This window comes from Lithobates pipiens, unplaced genomic scaffold, assembly GCF_037356315.1.
Source record: "Lithobates pipiens isolate NorthernLeopardFrog02 unplaced genomic scaffold, aLitPip1_a1.2 Scaffold_13, whole genome shotgun sequence".
NCBI lineage: Eukaryota > Metazoa > Chordata > Amphibia > Anura > Ranidae > Lithobates > Lithobates pipiens.
This window is the reverse complement of record NW_027507718.1, coordinates 493,712,488-493,735,189: the sequence shown is the minus strand read 5'-3', so window position 1 is coordinate 493,735,189 and position 22,702 is coordinate 493,712,488.

The window sequence follows — 22,702 nt, the reverse complement described above, 5'->3', positions numbered from 1 at the left end:
CCAGCGCCCACCAAGAGTCACTTTGAGGGCTTACAATGTTGTGGCAAAACCAACACCTTGTTCCGCCATTTCTGCAGAGCATATAGGGCAGGCCCCTACTTTCAAACATCCAACTTACAAACATCTCCTACTTGCAAACGGAAGGAGACAACAGCAAGTGAGATGAAAAAAGATGAACGACAAAACAAATTATACAGGGGTGATAACCCTTCCCTATGTTTTCCAAAAAGCTTAAAAATAGTTTTTTTGACTGGAGCTACACTTTAAAAATGTACCAGTTGAAAATTACAAACAGATTCAACTTAACACAACAAACCTACACAGTCCCTGTCTTGTTTGCACCGCCTGTATACTGCTGTTCTGAGTATATAGGGCCTGGGGGCCACACGCATTTCCTTTTTTTAATATGGGTACGGGGTTCCCCTTAATATGCGTACAAGACCCAAATAGGCTGGTAATGGGCAGGAGGGCTACCCATGCCATTTTTCTCAATGATTTTCAACCATATTGCAGGAACCAGATATAACATTAAAACCGCAAGCAGTTTTAAATGGTGTTATTTCAGTTTAATGTCATTTTGTGCAGGGACTGTTCTAAACACGGGAAAGACGTGGCACTTCACAGGCATACTACAGACACCCCCCAGGCACGATATTTAAAAGAATATTTCACTTTTTTTTTTTCACTTTAATCGTCATTAAAATCAGTGCTCCCGCCAAAACGGCTATTTTTAAAACTTTTTTTTGCATTGACCCATGTCCCCTGAGGCAGGAGTCAGGTCCCCAAACCCTTTTTAGGACAGTATCTTGCATATTAGCCGTTAAAATTAGCACTTTTCATTTCGAACGTTCGAGTCCCATAGACTTCAATTGGGTTCTAACGTTCGTTCGAACTTGGGGTCCGTTCGAAAGTTCTGGTGCGAACCGAACCGGGGGGTGTTCGGCTCATCCCTAGTTGAGAGGTATTTTAACTCCAGCCAGACATATCCATAGGCATGATTAAATACATATAAAGAAAAAACAGGGACCAAAAATAGTGTAATTCCGTTTTTTATAGAAAAATAAAAGTACAAAACTCACATGTGTACAGTAGTTTGAGCGCTTATCAAGATAAAACACGATTGCAGTAGAGTACCGACGCGTTTCGTCGTAGAAGACATCATCTGGGGTACCACTCGACTGCAACCTACTTACTTAAATACCAAGACCCCCAATTAGGCACAAATTCATTCACTAACCCGGAAGTGTTTCTTTGTCTTCCGGGAAAGGTATAGTCGGTGCTAAATTTTCTGTAGCTGATAGCTGCTCCCCTAGGGTGATGTTTCACAATTTTAAAAGAGGTCCAATATGTTTTTACAATACGGGCTTATATACAACATAAAATAATAGAAGTTAACCCTGGCTTTTTGGAATTATTTCATAATGAGGTGTGGAACGCACGTCGGCGGCCATTTTATACTGGAAGTAAGTTCCGGTGACACGGGCTTAATGAATTTGTGCCTAATTGGGGATCTTGATATTTAAGTAAGTAGGTTGCAGTCGAGTGGTACCCCAGATGACGTCTTCTACGACAAAACGCGTCGGGACTCTACTGCAATCATGTTTTATCTTGATAAGCGCTCAAACTACTGTACACATGTGAGTTTTGTACTTTTATTTTTTATTTTTCTATAAAAAACGGAATTACACTATTTTTGGTCCCTGTTTTTTCTTTATATGTATTTAATCATGCCTATGGATATGTCTGGCTGGAGTTATTCAATCGCTTGAGGCAAAAAAATAAAATATTCAATGGGCTCAACATGCCTCTTATCAATTTCCTTAGGGTGTCTACTTTCCAAAATGGGGTCATTTGGGGGGGTTTTGTACTGCCCTGCAATTTTAGCACCTCAAGAAATGAGATGGGCAGTCATAAACTAAAAGCTGAGTAAATTCCAGAAAACGTACCTTAGTTTGTAGATGTGACAACTTTTGCGCAAACCAATAAATATACAGTTATTGACATTTTTTTTACCAAAGACATATGGCTGAATACATTTTGGCCTAAATTTATGACTACAATTGAGTTTATTGGATTTTTCTAATAACAAAAATTAGAAAATATCATTTTTTTTTCAAAATTTGCGGTCTTTTTACGTTTATATCGCAAAAAATATAAATCGCAGAGTCAGTCAAATACCTTTAAAAGAAAGCTCTATTTGTGGGAAAAAAAAGGACGCAAATTTTGTTTGGGTACAACATTGCATGACCGCGCAATTACCAGTTAAAGCAGCGCAGTGCCAAATTGTAAAAAGACCTCTGGTCATTGACCAGCAAAATGGTCCGGTCTGAAAGTGGTTAAGTAAAAATATAGCAGCCCTATAGCAACCTGTTGTTTGTTGAAAGGATAGTTCCTTTTCTGGACCCAGATCCCTCTGACCATTTTCTCTTTATGCCCAACTCTAGTTGAAATAGTGTATTTTCTTTTTAAATAAAGCATAAAATTCTTAGAACTTCCGTTGGGTTTTCTGTGTACCTACTGGGGAGATGTCCCCTTACTTCCTGACTGGACAGGAAGTGGTGGGAAATGTCTTTGATGAGCACACAGACAAAGGTAAGAAGAAAAAAGAAGAGGTATGAAAGGTAATAGAAAGGGAGTTAGGCAGAAGAGGGTGGTAGGGTGGGGAGTATCTGCCCACTACCACCATGTTGCTCTCTGAGCCTTCCTATACTAAAAATAATTAGTTTGCGGCTTATTTTATGAGCCCCACAGGGACAGTAAGTGAGGGAATTCTTTCCAGTGGGGTCACATACAGAAGCAATAACCTTTTTTGCTATCAGCCTGTCCTACAGCTTTACCTCATACACCTCTGTAATGGGGGGGGGGGGGGGGTAGACCTACTGTGTTGCCATTTAAACATAGCTTGAAAATGGAAGCGCTTCTTTTAGAAAGTGGACTGGGCAGGGATGCCCTCACTCGCCTCTCCTTTTTGTCAAAGCAATTGAGACATTGGTGATTAGGTCCAAACCTATTATTCATGGCATCCCTAGTGGAGGTGAAACTCATAAATGTGCTTTATTTTCCGATGACCTGCTATTATTTATCTCAGACCCCATTACGACCTTGCCTAACTTATTTGCCACTTTGTCTAACTTTAGAGCAATTTTGAAATTGTGGGTAAATCAATCCAAATTGAAAGCATTGGATGTTAATCTTCTGGAGTCGGTCATGGGCTTGGTATGGATGTCCCTTTCCTTTAAATGGTGTACACAGGCACTTCCTTATCTTAGTTTTAAACTTACCTCTGACGTCGTCATGCTGCATCGGGTTAATTCTGCTCCCCTTTACACCTCAGTTGAACATGACTTAAAGAACTGGCAGGCCCATGCTCTTTCCTGGATGGGTAGAACAGCAGCTATTAAGATGAAGGTTCTTCATAGAATACTGTATTGCTTTCAGTCCCTCCTGACTCCAGTACTGTTGCCATTCTTCAGGAAATTGCAAACATTGATTTATAAGTTCATCTGGAGTACCGGTGGCTGACTTTGTATATTTCCAAGTGGTGAGGCGGTCTGGGATTTCCCCATTTTCTATGTACAAGCAACCCCACTTCCCATGGACCTCCTGTTATGGCTCCCCTCAAAGGAGCATCGTGCCATCTTGAGTCCCTCCTTATCTCACACTCTACATCTTTGGGAAATGGTATGCAAACTATATCCTTTGAAATCTCCTCATTCCCTGGTGACCCCCTTTTTAACAATCTTCATTTTCCCCACAGGGCAGAATCTCCAGTAACTTACATGGTGGATCGATAAAGGTCTCTATAGGATAGCACACTTTATAGATCATAAAGGGATCAGACAGCCTTACTATTTTTTAGAAACGTTACTGAGGGATCTCTGTTTATTAGTCAACATAACAAGCCTTACTACCAAATGACATGGGAGTCGGACCTGGGTAAAACTATAGGAGGAGGTGTGGGTACAGGGGTCGACCATGGTGCACAGAGGAATACTCCATACCTCTCTAGTGGAAACAAACTATAAGGTGCTGTCTTGATGGTACCTTGTTCTGACGAGGCTGGAAAACTCTACTCTGGTACCTTATCGCTCTGCTTCCACAGATGTGGGCATGAGGGCGATAGGGATAGGTGAACGGTTTGGCTCAAGCATAAGTTCGGGCCAAACTTTGGTTGTTTGGATGTTCTGCAGAACACTGAATAATATGGGATGTTCGGGGCAAATTCGAAAGCCGCCGGAGCACAGTTAAAGTCTATGGGACATTAACATGAAAAATCAAAAGTGCTAATTTTGAAGGCTTATATGCAAGTTATTCTCATAAAAAGTGTTTGGAGACTTGGGTCCTGTCCCAGGAGACATGTACCAATGCAAAAAAAAGTTTTAAAAACAGCGTTTTTTTCAGGAGCAGTGATTTTTATAATGCTTAAAGTGAAACAATAAAGCAAAACAATTTCCTGTGTTTAGAACAGTCCCTGCACAAAATGACATTTCTAAAGGAAAAAAAGTAATTTAAAAATACTCGTGGCTATAATGAATTATCGGCCTTGGCAATACAGATAAAAGAAGTCACTGAAAAAAACAGCATGGGACCCCCCCCCCCCCCAGTGCATTACCAGGCCTTTTGGTCTGGTAGGAATAGTAAGGTGAACCTCGCGCCAAAATAAAAAAATTGTGTGGGGGTCCTCCCAAAAATTCATACCAGACCCTTATCCAAACACGTAACCTGGCAGGCCACAGGAAAAGAGGGGGGATGAGAGAGCGCCCCCCTCCTGAACCATACCAGGCCACATGTTGATGGGGACAAGGGCCTCATCCCCACAACCCTTGCCGGTGATTGTGGGGGTCTGTGGGTGGGGGCTTATCAGAATCTGGAAATCCCAGATCCTCCCCCTGTGTGAAATGGTAACGGAGTACAAATGTACCCCTGCCATTTCACAAAAATATGTCAAAATGGTACAAAAGACAAGACACAGCTTGGGACAAGTCCTTTATTAAAAAAAAAAAATGTCCCACAAAGTCCATTCATCTTCTCTCGCTTCGCTGACGGACCAAAAAAGAAAAAAAAACAAAGCCGCGACCGACCCTCCCCTATGGGAGGAACCCGCCATATGACATGTCTTCGCTTTGACACTTCTTATATAACTATGGGCGGGGCCACAGGGCCTGGTATGGATTTTTGGGGGACCTCCACGCCATTTTTTTTCATATTTTGCGGCGGGGTTCCCCTTAAAATCCATACCAGACCTGAAGGGCCTGGTATGGAATTTGGTGTCCCCCCCATGCAATTTTTTTAAAAATTTTGTTCGGCCCATCCCTAGAGGGTGATACAGTATGTTCCATGTCTGGTGGTCCTGACCGAAGATCCAGCGATCCAGCATTAGAATATTCAATCTTGTTTATTTGTTGACCAGACAGAATATACCCAAAAACGCCAAAAAATGGCATTGTTCACTGACCTATCACCCATGTCACGTTGGTTAAACACAAAATATCCTAGATTATGATTAATTAAAAAATTGCCAAGTATCTTTAGAGACAAGCAATCCAGGTTTAAAAAAAGTATGGAATCCCTGAATGAAATACCTTCAAGCTTCCTAGACAACGGGATTCCTTGAGGTTGGGGGCCTGGATCGAGGGGACCAGTCTCCACCTTCCTTCCTCCCTTCTTTCTTTCTGATGTTCATATGGATGCCAATGGGGTGGACCATAGACCCTCTCCCACCTTAACATATATTTGGGTGCAAGGCACCGTGCCTTGAGGCACTGGGAATATTGTTCTCACACCTCTCAATGTAACTGAGTTAATATTTGGTTTACAGTTTATTGTAATGCTCTTTAACAGTTATGTCTTTATCTTGTCTTTTGTTATAGGTGTAGCGTTGTAGTTGCCACTAGTAACAAACATCCACAATATCACCCCATTGCCAGACTCCCATATATCACTTCCGAGACAATGATCAGTCATTTGTTTTGTTTTCTTGTTGTTTATTGGGGTGTGCAACTTGGTTGGGGAAAGGGGTATATGGGATGCCCATAGAACAGATCACTTTGCCATCATATTTAGAGATTGTATAGATTAGCACATAGTTTGAGCCTGAAGGATTGATGCACATGTTTAACAGCTACAATCCTCTTCCTGCATCACCATGCAGACCAGGGGCGGACTGACCAGTCGGTCACTCGGGCGCCGCCCGAGGGCCCGAGGTCATTAGGGGCCCGGTCTCGGCCACATGAGAGACCACTTGAAGCGGCGGTGCCGGTAACACATGCCGCGATCATGCCGAATACAATACGGCGCGCTGCTCCCCGCCGGCCCCTCCTTCCCTCCCGTCCGTCCCAGGTGATGTCACAACGCATACAGTACAAGCACCTGGGACGGACGGGAGGGAAGGAGGGGCCGGCGGGGAGCAGCGCGGAGTTAGCCATATTGTAATCGGCATGAGATACGGGCACAGCAGAAGAGTGCAGGGGCCGGCGGGGAGCTGCGCCGTTAAAAGTATTATCGGCATCCGCCGGTAAGTAAAGCCTGGGCCTGCTACAAGTTCTGGGGGGGTGGCGGTACAGATGCCTGGGGCCCCGGATCCCCCCAACCCTGTGTCCCCCCTGTGTGTGTGTGTGTCCTCCCCTGTGTGTGTGTGTCCTCCCCTGTGTGTGTCCTCCCCTGTGTATGTCCCCCTGTGCCCTCCCGTGTGTGTGTCCCCGTATGTGTGTGTGTGTGAGTGTCCCCGTATGTGTGTGTGTGAGTGTCTCCGTGTGTGTGTGTGTGTGTGAGAGTGTCCCCGTATGTGTGTGTGTGTGTGAGAGTGTCCCCGTATGTGTGTGTGTGTGTGTGAGTGTCCCCGTATGTGTGTGTGTGTGTGTGTGAGTGTCCCCGTATGTGTGTGTGTGTGTGTGAGTGTCCCCGTATGTGTGTGTGTGTGTCCCCGTATGTGTGTGTGTGTGTGAGTGTCCCCGTATGTGTGTGTGAGTGTCCCCGTATGTGTGTGTGAGTGTCCCCGTATGTGTGTGTGTGTGTGAGTGTCCCCGTATGTGTGTGTGTGTGTGAGTGTCCCCGTATGTGTGTGTGTGTGAGTGTCCCCGTATGTGTGTGAGTGTCCCCGTATGTGTGTGTGTGTGTCCGTATGTGTGTGTGTGTGTGTGTGTGTGAGTGTCCCCGTATGTGTGTGTGAGTGTCCCCGTATGTGTGTGTGAGTGTCCCCGTATGTGTGTGTGTGTGAGTGTCCCCGTATGTGTGTGTGTGTGTGAGTGTCCCCGTATGTGTGTGTGTGTGTGTGTGTGTGAGAGAGTGTCCCCGTATGTGTGTATGAGTGTCCCCGTGTGTGTGTGAGTGTCCCCGTATGTGTGTGTGTTTGAGTGTCCCCGTGTGTGTGTGTGTGTGTGTGTGTGAGTGTCCCCGTGTGTGTGTGTGTGTGTGTCCCCGTATGTGTGTGTGTGTGTCCCCGTATGTGTGTGTGTGTGTCCCCGTATGTGTGTGTGTGTCCCCGTATGTGTGTGTGTGTGTCCCCGTATGTGTGTGTGTGTCCCCGTATGTGTGTGTGTGTTCCCGTATGTGTGTGTGTGTGTGTGTATCCCCCTGTGTGTTTTTGTGTGTGAGCGTGTATCCCTCTGTGTGTTTTTGTGTGTGTGTGTGAGCGTGTATCCCCCTGTGTGTTTTTGTGTGTGAGAGTGTATCCCCCTGTGTGTGTGTGTGTGTGTGTGTGTGAGAGTGTGTCCCCCTGTGTGTGTGTGAGTGTGTCCCCCTGTGTGTGTGTGTGTGAGTGTGCGTGTCCCCTTGTGTGTGTGTGTGTGTGCGTGAGTGTATCCCCGTGTGTGTCCCCCCCCCCGTGTGTGGTGTGTGTGTGAGTGTCCCCGTGTGTGTGTCTCCCTGTGTGAGAGTGTGTCCCCCTGTGTGTGGTGTGTGAGTGTCCACCTGTGTGTGTGTGTCTCCCTGTGTTTGTGTGAGTGTGTGTGCGTTCTCCCTACAGTTTCCCCCTGTGTGCTCCCCCTCTTGTCTCCCTGGCAAGGTGTGGCGCCCAAGGGGGCCCCATGAGCTTCTATTGCCCGGGGGCCCCATTAGTTGTCAGTCCGCCCCTGATGCAGACTATTACTCCTTCTCTGCGTGACTCCTGAAGACTATTGCTCCCAGGAATTCCTAATTAGTTACCGTGTAAAGAATAAGGACTTCACCCAAGAGTGAAGTTCCCAGAAAATCCTCTCCTCCTGCACAAACTTATGCTGTAGCACATTCATTTCCTGTCACATCTTCTTCTGTAAGCAAAAGAACCCACTCTGCATAGTTTCTCCCACTGGCTCGGATTGCTTGCTGATACTAGGCCAGAGGCCTGCAGTACCTCTCCCCAGAGGCCTAGTCATTTAAAAGCCTCTTCTGAACGGTGGTCTACTGTTCCCAGCCAGCCCAGCTAGCAAATACTGTGCCAGGAGTTCCTCATCAATGACGAGTAATGATGAGGACTTCACCAATGACCATGTAAAGGCGAAGTTCCCTCACAGTTCTCTCCTGGCCTCCTCCTGCGATTGGTGCACCCCCCTCAGATGGGGGTGCCCTCCTGCTGCTGTCTAGTACTCCATTCTCCACTTCACTTGGCCGACAACCCCCCTGGTGGCATGTTACCTCAACTTAGGACGCCCCCTGTCAATACCAGTTGGACATTGGTCAGGGCTCCACATGAGCTTCCTGCCACTCCAGTTATAGGCCCTGCCCCTCTTCCAGAACATTCTCCCTGGAAGCAGGGGAGGCACCTCAGAACTAGAACTAGAGCATAGTTGGTCACACCCACTGCTACTCTAACCACTCCCTGCTCCCAGATCAAAACAAACAGGCCTAACTTAAAGCATAGGCCTGCCTAAATTTACCTGTGCTTACAGTCTCCCTAATAAAAAAACATCCCATACTAGCACCTACCTGTTGGTAGAGGGTGCTACATAGGGTAATCACACTTACTGAACGTTACACCCTTGGTAAGTTGTTGCTCTCTTTGGTAGGGCCAGCCTGTCAGGTGTGGTTCTTTTGGTTTGTATGTATCTTGATTACGACAATCTGGCCCCTGACCATATTTGAGTGTATACCCATCTTTTGACAATTGCTTGATAATGTTTGTATCATTGCATTATCGTAAATCTCTTGAATAAAAATCTATTGAAAGAGAAAATGATGATTCACATGGAATAGTAAGCAATACTATTATTTATAATCTGGTGTTCTGGCCTTCTTCTGTTGAAAAAAAAAAATCAATAAAATGTAAAAGCACGTATTATTGTAGCTCTTTAATCATCAATATATAATTAAATGTATCTGTAGCACATGAAGAAAAAGAAATGGCACAAGTAGCCAATCAAGTGTGTTGTAATAAAAGGAGCATGCTGATGGGGGGGGGGTTTGGGCAGAGCACAGGGACAGTGGAATGGGCTCAGTATCCTGCTACTTCTCCTGCAAGGCAGGAGAAGGGCAGGAGAAGGGCTCTAGGCCCCATAATTTCCGCCAGCACTTCACATGGGCCTATATAATGAAGCATGTGAGTGGTTGAAGTTGCTGATTGATTTTCAGCTAACAAGCTGTGTTCCTGTGATTCCTTGCTCCTGTGATCCCTAGTTTCTGACCTGGCTTGTTCCCGACCTGTCTCCTGCCTGTTTCCAGTCCCTGACCCTGGCTCATCTAACAGATACCCTCTGCCTGCTTCTCATGTTTTACCTTGGCTTCCACCCTTTGGCATCACTACGGGGGGCCTGAGGGGGCCACACCCCTGCGTGCACCCCCATGTGCCCCCCCAACTCATATAATGGCGGGCACTGCGGCTGACCAACTGACTTGTCACCACTTGTCTGTCAGTCTCTTGGATCCTCAAGGAAGTCAGGGCTAGGTGACGTTGTGTGCTGCCAATGTTGTTATGGGAATTGTAGTCCATGGCGGTAGCTTCACATTCAAGATCCCTGCTCCCAGTAGGTGGAGTCTGTAGAGCAGCCTGAGCTTTGTGAGATAGCTACAAGTCCTGGAGTCCCACGTTCGGATCTCTTGAAGTTGTTGGACACACATGTGACTGGTCTGTCTGGTGGCTGCAGTACACTGTGCAGTGGGCAAACACCAGAAGTTGACCCCAGGAGATGACAGAAGCATCACGCACCCCCCAGGACTGGTGGAGGCTGTGCAAGGAGGAGGACCTGTCCGTCTGAGCTTAGACGCTACCAATTCGGCCCACAGCTGAGGTGAGAGACCCTGACACCTCCAGCTTACCCCCACATCATCATCCCATTTACCCACCCTGCCGCCAGTACACCTCATTTACCCTGCCCCAGTGACCACGGCCTGTGAATCGTGCTGGGACCTGGCCGCGGACCTGTGGGTCCTGCTGGCCAGTCACCTATAGGTCCTGCTGACCCATAGGCCATGACCAGCTCCCAGTTGGATTCACAGGCCAGCAGGACCCATATGCTATTGTCCACTCCCAGCAGGACCCACAGGTCAGTGACCAGAAGGACCCACAGATCTGCAGCTCTCTTCTCTCTCTTAACACCATGTACTGATGAGGCTGACTGATGGGCACTGGTGAGGCTTTATTGATGGGCACTGAACAGACTGCATTGATGGACACTGGTGAGGCTGCATTTATGGGCACCGGTGAGGTTGCATTGATGTTTGCTGGTAAGGTTCCATTGATGGGCACTGATCAGGCTGCATTGATTGGCACTGGAGAGGCTGCATTGATGGGCCCTGATCAGGCTGCAATAATGGGCACCAATAAGGCTGCATGTATGGGCACTGATCAGGCTGCATTGATTGGCACTGATCAGGCTGCATTGATGGGTACTGACCAGGCTGCATTGATGGGCACCGGTGAGGCTGCATTGATGGGCACCAGTGAGGCTGCATTGATGGGCCCTGATCAGGCTGCATTGATGGGCCCTGATCAGGCTGCATTGATGGGCCCTGATCAGGCTGCATTGATGGGCCCTGATCAGGCTGCATTGATGGGCCCTGATCAGGCTGCATTGATGAACACCAGTAAGGCTGCCCTTGAGTGCGTGTAGTGCTGTCACAGAGCGGGAGGAAAACTACTTCTAACCACTGAACTTTTTAAGTCAGATTATGTTGGTCTATCTGTAACCACTTATTGTGATAAGATTTCCTACCTTCTGGGGTATCCTGGGATTGACTGTACTTGGAGGACTTTAATCCCGGATGGCTCCCGGGTAAAATCTTAAAATTACCCCTTTATTCTCTGTATGAAGTATCCTGCACCTTAGCTGTATGCCTAAGCCTATACTGCTACTCCCCACTCACATATACACGATCCTTCTATCTATAGGGCATAATAACGTTAAAATCCTGATGAAGCGTTTGTATAACGTGTAACATGTAGGGCAATCCCGAGCTGAGTTATCTATGATACACTGTCTATATTATATGTTTTTCTTTTATTTTTGCCTATGTTATATATGTGTCATAGCAAAATGGAAAAGTATGAGTCTTTTTTCCTGATTGTGATTTAAATAGACCATATTGACAGTGTAATCGTTATGCTCTGAGGTAATTAGTGTTTCATGCAATTTTATGTATGTTTTGCACTATTTTTTATAAATAAATTCTGTTATAAATTATTTTAAAGAAACTTGTGTTTATGCCTATAAAGTCCATCACCTTCAACAACGGTTCTATTTAGTAAGGCTGCATAGATGGGCAACAGCGAGTCGGAGCTTCCCCTTTTGGTTGGAGCTTTGCATTAACTACATGAACAATCATTCTGTACAGCAAAGAAACAGTGGGAAAATACTACATAAAGTAACAAAGCTGTGCTGTGCATATAATATATCTGCTAGATTGATGCCTCCCCAGCACTCGGAATGGTCAGGGGTAGGAAGTGGGGTCCCCCAGGGTTCTGTGCTGGGACCAATCCTATTTATTTTGTTAATAAACGACCTGGAGGATGGGGTAAACAGTTCAATCTGTATTTGTAGATGATACTAAGCTAAGCAGGGAAATAACTTCTAAAAAGCGGATTGACTCCAGAGATAAAACGATAATTCTCCCGCTCTACAAGACTCTGGTCCGGCCGCACCTGAAGTATGCTGTCCAGTTCTGGCCACCAGTCCTCAGGAAGGATGTACTGGAAATGGAGCGAGTACAAAGAAGGGCAACAAAGCTAATAAAGGGTCTGGAGGATATTAGTTATGAGGAAAGGTTGCGAGCACTGAACTTATTCTCATCTGGAGAAGAGACGTTTGAGAGAGGATAGGATTTCAATATACAAGTACCATAATGGTGACCCCCACAATAGGGATAAAACTTTTTCGCAGAAGGGAGTTTAACAAGACTCATGGACACTCATTAAAATGAGAAGAAAAGAGGTTTAACCTTAAACTATGTAGAGGGTTCTTTACTGTAAGAGCGTAAAGGATGTGGAATTGTCCTGTTCAACAGAAGTTGATTCGTAATTCATGTTTTGTCAAGTTGGAAAACATTTGATGAGCAATGGCTGCAGCTGCTAAACAGTGTATTCTGCCAGAGGCATGTTCTGCTGTCAGATGCAATGTCATGGCGGAAGGGAATTCCTCCATCCAGATCATCTGTATGGATGAAGGAATCTGGTATTTTTTTTTATTCAACCCGTTGGCTGAATAAAAAAAAAGACTATCTGTCTATGGCCAGCTTAAAGCGGGGTTCCACCCTAAAGTGGAACTTCCGCTGATCGGAACCCTCCCCCCCTCCAGTGTCACAATTGGCACCTTTCAGGGGGGTGGAGATACCTGTCAAAGACAGGTATTTACATCCACTTCCGGGCATAGACTCCTGTGGGAGTCTATGCCTCTTCCTGTCCTGCCGCGCTGTCTGCTGGAACACACACGGGTCCCAGAGACAGCGCGGACAATTCCTATTGCGCTACGTGACTCGCGCATGCGCAGTAGGGAACCGGGAAGTGAAGCCGATTCGCTTCACTTCCTGCTTCCCTCACCTAGAATGGTGGCGGCAGCAGCCGAAAGCTGAGCGATCGATCGGCCTCGACTGCCGGCATCGCTGGACCACGGGACAGGTGAGTGTCCATTTATTAAAAGTCAGCAGCTGTAGTATTTATAGCTGCTGGCTTTTAATATTTTTTTCCCCAGTACAGTCCCGCTTTAAGAGCTCACATTCTAAACCAGAGTTCTATGAAACTCTAGAGTTCCTCCAGATATCACTAAGATGTTCCAAGACCATTGGCCTTTTGACCTCCCATCTTATGGTGCCTGCTGTTCTAGGGCCAAAAGCATGCCACAATGTAAAGGGTAATTTCCCTATTGACGTCTGATGAACTGGTTTTAGTAAGGGTTCTCCCTAAACCTGAAAATAATTTTAGGGGTTCCTTTGGTGGTAAAATTATTGAGAAAGCCAGACATTGCTGTAGTGTTCCAATCCATTGTACCTCTATAGACTTAGAAAGACAAGTCTGTCAAAAAAAAAAAGCATGTTGTCATGAGAATAAGGCATTTAATTCTATTATTAGGTTGGATCATTATCTTTCTGTTATTATTTTTGTAAAGGGAACTAATGTTTACTAGAATTCTAAAAGATTTCAGATACGGATCTTTTTGCTTCTTTATGTACTTTAATGATTTTCATTAGAGCCTAACTAAAGATAAAACATTTTTGTTTGTTTGTTTGTTTGTTTTGGATTGCATAGGGAAGCACAATTAATTCTGTTTGCTCTTTATTGTTGTCTGTGTCCCTGTTGAAAAAAAATCCCTTTCCTTCTATCATTTGTATTGCCTATTTTTTCTTTATAATGAAGAAATAAATAAAACAAGGATATATATATATATATATATATATATATATATATATATATATATATATATATATATATATATATATATATATATATATATATTGTATATTCATATATATCATATATATATATCAACCAATAGATGTTCGGCACTTGGACCACCCTAAATTGAAAGCCAATGATAGGAGTGACATTCCAAAAATTATTATTATTGGTGGCACACTTCCCCCGTTATTTGCACTATTTAGATATGATTGGAACCATTTGGGAATTGTTATGTGAACACATACAGGACCAGAGTGTCCTTTCGTAGGAAGGCTTTTATAGGACATACAGATACCTCTTTAACCATCTCAAGATGTCCTCTTAATCCTCCCCCTATTGGATGATAGGACTTCTTCTGGGTGACAAAGCTTTCACGTTAGTCAGTCTCAGCACATTGGAGCCATATTTTTTATGTTATAATTTCGCACATTGGAGACAATAGGATGCTATAAGAACTTGAACTTAACACCTCCATTTCCCTGAAGAAGTCTACTTGGACAAAACGCATTGGGATGTTTCTAAGACTTAGAATCAAACTAGGATCTATGGGAGTTTATGTTCTTGCTTGGAATAACATTACAACTAATATGTGACTGATTTGATATATAATCGTGGATAGCATATCTTATAAAAATATTTTAAAATTACTGCTTACTATTTTAGATGCTTTTTAAAAAAAAAATCCTACATGGTTCACTTTGTTTATGTTCTAACAAAGAATTAAAGGTTTAGAAATTGGGCTTCTCCATTGTATGTTAATGAGAGGAAACTCAGTCTGTCCTAAGTCTTTCTATTGGGACACTGTGGACTTGCTCAAAAATGCAGTCAGCATGCAGTCAGCCATGGGGCCTTCCCCCAAGAACAACCTAAAAAAAGTAGAGAGGTAAGAAATATTTTGTTTTACATTTTTAAGTACGCCGTGTGAATGGGAACACAGCATACATAGTGATGTTTTCTCAAATTTGGATGCAAAAGTGGAAATTGTAGAATGATTTTACTCCAATTCATGATTTGATGTTCAACAAAAATTGAGTATTATATTGTGTTTGTGTACATAAAATTTAATTTAAGTAAATTTTTTCATGAAAAATTGTGCTTGAAAAAACACTGCACAAATACCACGTGACATAAAAAATTGCAACAGAGACCTTTTTTCTTTTTTTTTTTTTTACTCCAGGGCCTTTGCTTTAAAAAAATATATAATTCTTGGGGGTTCTAATAATTACCTAGTAAAAAAAAATGCATTGACAATGGTTAGAAACTTGGTTATTTTCTTACTGCTGTCTGTGTCACTCTTGGGGAGGTTCCCCTGCCCCGATAATCCGAGGTTGTATCTGAAGCATTTTACTCCGTAGGATGCTAGGAAGATAGCTCTTTAATCATTGGACCAGCTGTGGATTTCTGTGGGCTGCTCTGGATCTCACTGGCTGCAGGTTTTATTGCCCCCCACGCCTTCTGGAGGCTTCTTAAACATAGAGAGCTGAGAAAGTCAAATGAGAAGCTTGAATACTTGTGTTGCAGCTAATCCCTGGGGAGGTGTGCCCAGTAGATGTCTGGTGGGGGGCAACACAAATAATCTGGGGTCTGGAGCGGTGCTATTTTGAAGGATCCATGCCAGCAGTAGCTCTTTCTGAGGCGGCTCTTACAGGGTCTCAGTTCTGGTCATTCCTATTAACCCTTGGCAGGCAGACTGTTCGGAGAAGCCTAGCTTGGTCAAGAATGTCCTATGGTTATTAATTACAGTAGCATGCCTTGAGTATCCCATACCACCTTCACCATTCTACCGTCTCAAGTTTTACAAGCAATACACTACAAAGATATAATGCCTAGAATGCTTATTGGAGCCAGAAGTGAATGGACTGTTGCTTTGGTGGTTGATGGCCTCTGCACTGTTTGGGGAAGAACCAGGTAAATCAGTGGCAACTATTTGGGTAGCGCTACATATCTCTTCCAGATATATTTTGGTTGAAGTTAGCTTTATCTCACCCAACCTGAAATAAATCATAAATTTTACAGTCTGTTGCCTTACTACATCATCTCAACGATCGGTCTACTTGTAGATTTAAAGCTATAAACTCAACCAAGAGCTGTCAAAGGATCCATAATAGGCTAAGTAAACTTCACCTTCTGTGAACAATGGTTAGTGCGGATGTAGCCTGTACTATTACCCTCTACTGAGTAATTCTTTGTTCCTTGAATGAAAAGAGTGAATAGACCTCCTCCCCCACACACAGATCCACGGGCACACAGCTCGGTATAGCAGTTGTTACTAATGTCACTGTAAACTTGAATGTGACTGTCTGTAGACTGGAGAAACATATATATATATTTTTTGGTCTTCTTAGAATGCAATTGGTTCAATTAAAAAGCAAATATTACATTTTGAATGAAGTGATGTAAACCTGGGTATACACTAACGCCTGGTACACACAGGTATTTTTTTTCCATTTAATCCAGTTTGCCGAACGAAAAAAAAGGGAAGAGCTTGCTGCATTAACTATGTGCTGGTAGTGCAGTGATCTCCATGCTGAGCTATTGTGTTCTTACAGGGGGACTGCCCACCACCATGCCACAACACACTGGCCATTGGCTGCAAGCGCTGATTGGATGCCAGTTGGCTGCTGGTTTGGGCATAAAAAAACTATTGGCGTGCCTAAATGTGTGTAATTGCATCTAAACGCGTCTAGTTTCCACAAACATTTAAGCGAGCTTGGCGCTGATGCCATAATATTTTAAGATGGGGGTTATAATACAAAATTAAGTTTATACTACTTTCACACTCAGGAAAACACTTCTTACATCTGATAAACTGAAGTGATACCCAGGCATTAGAACTCATTGGAGATTACATCTACAAACAGATGGGCTACAGAAGTATGCAAGATTATGGGAATGGAGGAACTAGCTTGTAGTCTGCTGACAAATACTTAGTAGTACAAGTATTTCTAAATTATTTTATATATTAATACATGGATAATTTTTATAAACCTGGATGACTTTAACCCCTTGGTGACTGCGCTATAGCTGAATGACACTACAGCATGGCCAGCCAGTTCTGAGAGGGTGTCATATGACGTCCTCCCATGATTGTACCCACTGCAGCGTGGGTGGCATACTCTGTGATCACAGCGGCTCTATACCATGTGTCCAATCACAGCTGATCAAGATGTAAACAGAAGCCAGTTATTGGCTTTCCTTGTCAGAGTGAGAAGAGGAGAGGACAGGAGAGCCGATATCTGGCTTGTGTAAAAGGGACATGTACACAGATAATCAGGGCACTGATTATTAGTGCCCTGATTATCACTGCAGTCCCAGCAGTGCCCGGCATCGCTGACAATCAGTGCCCACCAGTGCTCCCAATCAGTGCCCATCAGTTCCTGCTTATCAGTGGCACCTACCAATGCCGCCTACCATTAGACTAAAAAAAGCTCATGTACATTTTTTTTAAAGTTGGACATAGGGCATTGAAGTGTAGGGCAACTCAGCATGTGAACAGGGACAATTAGATTGATTGGGATTTTATGTAGTCAGGCATAGAGGAACTAGCTGTGAGTTGGGGTTTCAACATTCAACAACAACATTCTTTTGAATTGTTGCAGTATTGGAGGATTGTTAGTGATAGTAATAATTTTAGTGAGATCATGCCAGTCCAAACTTTGTTTTAGGGCTTGTTGGCTCACTTTTATTAAATATGAAAGTAAGGCCGCGTACACACGCGCGGACTGTTCGCCCAACTTTGTCCGTCCAACAGTTTCGGCAAACAGTCCGCTCAAACTTAGCATGGACGGACATGGCCACACACGACGGACGAACAGTTTGCTGAAACCGTGCGCGATGACGTGAACGGCACGTACGACGGGACGAAAAATACGACGTCCAATACACTGCAATGCAACCTTCCGACGTGGAAATCCTTTCTGAGCATGCGCGAGACTTAGTTGGCCGAACAAGCCTACACACGAGCGAACAGTCCGCTGAAACCTTGTTTCAGCGGACAGTTTTTCGGAATTTCCGTAAGACCTTGTTCGTCCAACTGTCCGCTGAAACTGTCCGCTGAAGCCCCACACACGAGCGGACTGCCCGCCCAAACACTGTTCAGCGGACAAGGTTGGGCGAACAGTCCGCCGGTGTGTACGCGGCCTAAGTTGTAAAGCAAGTAATGTTCAACAGAAAAATTGCCCAAGTAGGGGTTTCCACCATCAAAGAAAGTAATACAAAATAACGCCAAGCTTCCTGGTTTCCTCTTCAGCAATGTCACTGCTCTTTTCACTGGTCCCTCAGACCATTTCACACAGCTCTCTTGGCTCACTCAGCCTGTAGTTACAGCACAAAAAGGATCTTATGACACCTTGGGCTCTCTAATTCCTCTGAGACCTCCAGATTTCTACAGTCCCCTGGACTCGCCTAGTTGTCTCTGGTTTCCCATTCTCCTGGACTCGCTTGGTCTCTCGCCCACTATGGAGTGCTGCCTTTCGAGTGGAGCACCTCTCCTAACAGGAGGCAACACCTGTCTTCTGACAGGAGTATGCCTGTCTACTCCATGGAGCCCACACCTTTCTCCTGAAGGAATCCCTGAGCTATGCCCAAGCCTATCATTATTAGGGCTGTGTGCATCTGGACACATGTCAGTAGTGTAGCACTTCTGTACCCTGGCACTGGCTCAGTCTTTCTCTATCTGGGGGTACTGGGCAGCAGCATGGCTCTCCCTCTGTTGGTGCTGTGCAGCGTGGCTCTCTCTCTCTGGCTTCCCCCAGCACATTCCTCTTTCATTTTACTGTCTCCTGTAGCATTCACTCCCTCTGCTTTTTCCCGGATTCCTGACTCTCTCTCCCTCCCCCCCCTAGCAGAATGCATGCTGGGTGCTGTAGTCTGCTCCCTGTGGACAACAATGGGGATGCCAACCTTCGAGGACTACATGTCCCATGATGCTCCCCTAGTCTTTTATGATTGGCCCTGCGCTGTGGCCGATGGGGATCAAACAGAGAGGGTAGCAAGCTGGGTGGCAAACGCTGTGGCTGATGGGGATGAAACATAGCGGGTAGCAAGCTGGGTGGCGAACCCCACGAGAGCCTCTCTCTCTTCTACAGTATTAGTGACAGGAAAGGGGGGGGAGCGAACAGTCAGGGGAAACACTGAAAGTCTGCAGGTTGCCTATCCCCTGTCACAGCGCCACTGCTGAGTTCTCTGATAGGCTGAGCAGGGAGAAAAGAGCCGCTGTCACCGCTTCACTGAGGGAAGAGAGGGGCTCAACAGCACCCCCTATTATGGCTTTCTTGATGGTGTCACCCCTCTTGTGGGTGTCTCCCCGGGGTCCACACCCCCCGCACTCCCATAGCAATGACACTGGTCACACCTGATGAGGCAGAGGTAGTCAGGCATTGATCTGCAGCCAGATGAGTGGCCCTTCGCCGTCAAACCCTGGGAATCCATCTCTCCTTCCCTGAGGAGCTTACATTGGCTAACTATAAAAAATCGGATCACATTCAAGACCCTTTGCCTCACCCACAAATGCGTGCATAGAGAAGCTCCGCAATACCTAATGGAGAAAATAAATCATTACACACCAAACCGCAGTCTTCGATCAGCCAACAAAAACCTCCTCCTCATGCCCAAAACCCGGTATAAATCCAAGGGGGATCGGAGATTCGCTGTCCAAGGTCCCCGGCTATGGAATGCTCTACCAATCAACATCCGCCTGGAAGAAAATCACCTTTTAGGAAAAAACTCAAGACCTTCCTTTTCTAGCTGATGATCAAAGCTCGTCACAGCGCCTTAAGGCGATTCAGTTCGCATTGTGCGCTATACAAATATTTAATTCATTCATTCATTCAGAGCTAGTGTGCAGACAGCCGGGCCTAATGTGCAGCTTCTCGAGAAGATTCACTTACTGTGGTAGCTCCTCTCTGCTACCAGAGTAATACAGTTTCAGTGGGTGGACCTTTGTCCTTGACCCTCCAGCTTTTTGCCTGTGTTACCAGAGATATCCTGGACTTCACTGAGAGTGACACTGTTAATAAGTATAATTGCAAGAAGCTGTGCTCTGAACTGTTTTACTGAAGAAGTGATTATCAGCCTGACCCCCTGTTACTTTTAGAGCAGCCTTTCTCAACTCTTTCAACACAGAGGAACCCTTAAAATAAACTCCCAGGGAACCCCTGTTAGAAATTACTATATCTACAGCTCATGATACATTAGTATAATGGTCAATTTGAAGAATACTCTTTCAGCTGTGGTCATTATTATTATTATAATTTTTATTATTATACAGGATTTATATAGCGCCAACAGTTTACACAGCATTTTACAATATAAAAGGGAGACAATACAGTTAAAATACAATAAAATACAAAAGAATTAAGAGGGCCCTGCTCAGAAGAGCTTACAATTTAATAGGGTGGGACAGGTGGTACAAAAGGTTGTAACTGCGGGGAATGAGCTGATGGAAGTGGTAGGAGATTAGTTGACGTGATAGGCTTTCCTGAAGAAATTAGTTTTCAGGGATCGCCTGAAGGTAGCAAGGATAGCCAGACAGGTTGAGGTAGCGTGAAGAATTGTGAAGAATTACCCCCGTATAGACAGCTAAAAAGATCAGTAGTGTCAGTGGGAACATATCTGCAAGGCAGAAATTGCCCATTGCTCAAGGAACCCCTAGTAACTTCTGGAAGAACCTAAGGATTTCATGGATCCCGATGGATCTGCAGAATCATTACCTGACGAATCCATGCTCTTTGCCACCCTGAATATGCTTTGCATCACTGATTCTAACTGTGCCCTTGTTTAGTAAGCTGGATCTTACAGTTGTTCTCTTTCTGATTGTTCTGCCAATTACCTATTTTTTTATATTATTAGTTCTAGATTTTTTTTAAAGCAAATTTCTGGTGAAGAATTCCCTCAATGCACACGGGTCTAATTTATGGCAAGCTCTGACTTGTGAACAACAATTCCCACATCCCTGTTTTATAAATGAAGACATCTGTTTTAACCATTCTGTTCTTCTACTTTGACTATACAGACTGTACTCTACAATATGTTAAGGGTTTTTTTTACTTTCTGTTGGATTACTACTCTACAATCAAAGTAGCTGTCCTAGATACTGTAAAAATTTGAAAAATGGATTTTAGTACAGGATATGACAATCAGCCAGTTTAATTTATCCCAAAAGAGACCCTCTGTTCTTCCGTTTGTGTCTTTTGGCACAACATTGGGTCACAATGGCCCGGGGTCCCGATGCAGCAGTGGGAACATAAAGGCTGTTGCGGGTATGATACTGGGCAGCAGCAATTTTTTAGTGACAGGATCTCTTTAAGCTGAGGACAGAAGAGATAAAAGATATTCTTTCACTGTTTGTGCCACCTACAGATCTGTAGTCTTCCACAGACCTCTAATAAGTCACTGGGGAGTGAATTTCAGGGCTATAGAAGCTCTAAACCTGTAATTCTGCAGAGAGGCGGCTGAGTGAAACAGAGCAGATTGGCACTTGAACACACAACAAATAGACTGCTAGTGTAAGTGACACAGTCAGCATCTTGTTTTAGCTCTTCTGCATTAAATCCTAACAAATATAATGAAAAACAAATTTAAAAAAATGAAGGTCTGTGCTTATAAAATATATTTCGCTATACCAGATACTTACACAACTGCATTTAAGTAAAAAAACAATAACAAATATATAAGATTTACTGTGTGCGTATATATATATATATATATGTATATGTATGTGTGTGCGTGTGTATATTATATATATATATATATATATATATATATATATACATATATATATATACATATATACACACATCACAAAAGTGAGTACACCCCTCACATTTTTGTAAATATTTTTTTATATATTTTCATGTGACAAGAAATTACACTTTGCTGCAATGTAGTGAGTGTACAGCTTCTATAACAGTGTAAAGTTGCTGTCCCCTCAAAATAACTCAACACACAGCCATTAATGTCTAAACCACTGGCAACAAATTTGAGTACGCCCCCTAAGTGAAAATATCCAAATTGGGCCCAATTAGCCATTTCCCTCCCCGGTGTCATGTGACTCATTAGTATGAGTCACATAGTATGGTATGAATGAGTAGCAGGTGTGTTAAATTGCATGGCACTTCATGGCAAAGAAGTCTCTGAGGATCTGAAAAAAAGAATTGTTGCTCTACATAAAGATGGCCTAGGCTATAAGAAGATGGCCAAGACCCTGAAACTGAGCTGTAGCACGGTGGCCAAGACCATACAGTGGTTTAACAGGACAGGTTCCACTCAAAACAGGTCTCGCAATTGTCGATCAAAGAAGTTGAGTGCACGTGATCAGCGTCATATCCAGAGGTTGTCTTTGGGAAATAGACGTATGAGTGCTGCCAGGATTACCGCAGAGATTGAAGGGGTGGAGGGTCAGCCTGTCAGTGCTCAGACCATACGCTGCACACTGCATCAAGTTGGTCTGCAGGGCTGTCATCCCAGAAGGAAGCAACTTCTAAAGATGATGCAATAAAGGTTAGTAAAAAAAAAAGATGATGCACAAGAAAGCCCGCAAACAGTTTGCTGAAAACAAGCAGAATAAAAACATGGCATACTGGAACCATGCCCTGTGGTTTGATAAACTTATTTGGTTCAGATGGCGTCAAGCGCGTGTGTAGCGGCAACCAGGTGAGGAGGAGTACTGGGGAGCTACCGTTCATTGAGGGAACCATGAATGCCAACATGTATTGTGACATACTGAAGCAGAGCATGCTCGATACCGTCCCTTTGGAGACTGGGCCGCAGGGCAGTATTCCAACGTGATAACGACCCCAAACACATCCCCAAGATGACCATTGCCTTGCTAAAGAAGCTGAGGGTAAAGGTGATAGACTGGCCAAGCATGTCTACAGACCTGAACCCTATTGAGCATCTGTGGGC